Here is a 2,067-nt window from a genome sequence, read left to right as displayed (position 1 = left end):
AAGAACGAAAGACGTTCGATGGATATGAATGGTGGAAGGGCACGTTGCAACAAAGCCACAATTTTGTCTTTGATGTACAAGATGGTTACGAGCATTTCGGTTCCAACAGCTGTGTGCGACGTTCGAGCGGCTTTTTGCTCGACTGTTCGGTGCCAGTGATAAGCCAGAGGCAGTTATGGACCTCACTGTGTATCTCAACAGCTTGTCGCTGCTCTCAGCGAAAGACATAAGTCACCGCGAAAGACCAATAAGTCCAATTTCAATACTAGAGATTTCTGTAAATGACAAATCGTACGATTTGGAATAGAAGATATTCCCTAAGAGTTTTATGATAATATGTCTGATTGTTTGGTGATCTTTTAGCCAACGTCAACTGCAAATGGCAGCTCAAAGGGTGAATTCTCAATTCTGTAAGCCGTGATGTGTAACGCTACTGTGAATTGATAACGGTGAACTTTCCCTGCGGTGAATTGATAACGGTGAACTTTCCCTGCGGTGATTTGATGACGGTGATCTTACCGGACATGGTTCCTATAATCTAAAGGTCCAACTTTGTCATACTTATAGAGAAGTTCAGCTCATAACCCTGCTAAATACAAAGATTAAGATTTCGGCCAAGGTGTAGTCGAAGATGATGCTTCTCGTTGTTGAAGTGTAAATGTGTGCGATCTCTAATAGATACACCCACAACAACCTCCAGCTCAATCGATATATCATGAAGGAGATGGCTTACTAATCAGGCTTTAGTGGTGCTCTGATCAATTTAGATAACCGAAAGAGATATGACGAACTGTAAAACTATAGAACAGAAAACTATCGAACAACAAAAAAATATGATACTTATTCCATAAGACGACGATTCATCAACGACAAATATTTAAATCATTTAAAATAAAGTAAAGAAACTAAAATCTCAAATGAAAGCAATAAAAAAATGAAACCATTACAGAATGGAAAAATAGGATGGTAGAAAAAGCAACAGATTTCTATCAAAAACTATAATCCAGTGAATGAAACAATAACGCTCTTTAAAAAACAGACAACATCATTGAAGCCACAATGGAATTATGAGATCTACAAATGACATAATGCGAAGTGGAACATCCACAAATGCCACAATGCAAAGTCTCTTCCAACAACTGAAGGGATTTAAATTTCCAGAGAGTACAACATAACAGCTGATGTTTGAAAACATGCAAGAGAAACTCTATAAAGTCACTTATTAAACACTCGACTGCTTGACTCAGGTTTGATAGAATTTTCAAAAGTTCGCACAAGGCAATAATTATTTCACTATGTAAAAAAGTGGGATCGAAAAGAGTCTGGCAAATTATTAGCCCCAAGACTTTGTCAGTGTTAGATACAAGTTATTTACAAATATCAGAATGAACAAAATGGTTAAACTACTGAATGGAAAAGAAAAAGTTACACGAAAAATACAATTTCGAGACGGTTTTTTTTTCACCGTTGACTACCAACGTGCCATGACACAAATTCTCAAAAAGCCGACAGTATATAACAACAAGGCTGTAGAAATATGAACACTGATGGTCACATACATCCATACGTGAGGGATTGCAGAAGCAAATTTCGAGATCCATGCATACGCTAAAACCCATAAAAATGAAAATTAATGCATTAGATATTAAATTAGTTTCAATGTTTGCTACCCGGAGGGCGGCGAGCTGGCAGAATCGTTTGCATACCAGGCAAAATGCTTTGCGGTATTTTGTCCGTCTTTAAGTTCTGGGACCATCCCCAATTGAAAAAAGATATATTTGCAAGAATCAAGGATTCTCTAAATTGACATGACATTACGGAAAAACACATGGTTACTGTATGGAGGAAAGAGGATGGTCATGGACAGGCGTTGGTACGATAATTGTCCGATCTTATTATTAGTAGCCAAAAGACTTAGACTTATACAAAAAAGAGTAGGAAACATTTATGGCCTCCGTAATTTGCAGAATTCAAACAAAAATTAACTAAGAAAAATAACTCAAAGTGACTAGTGACATATATTTGAACAACATAGACAAATACAAGCATGTCAAATAACAAACAACG

Source organism: Octopus bimaculoides, chromosome 5 (genome assembly GCF_046866305.1).
Source record: "Octopus bimaculoides isolate indiv1 chromosome 5, ASM4686630v1, whole genome shotgun sequence".
Classification (NCBI taxonomy): domain Eukaryota; kingdom Metazoa; phylum Mollusca; class Cephalopoda; order Octopoda; family Octopodidae; genus Octopus; species Octopus bimaculoides.
Note: the sequence above shows the minus strand (reverse complement) of the source record.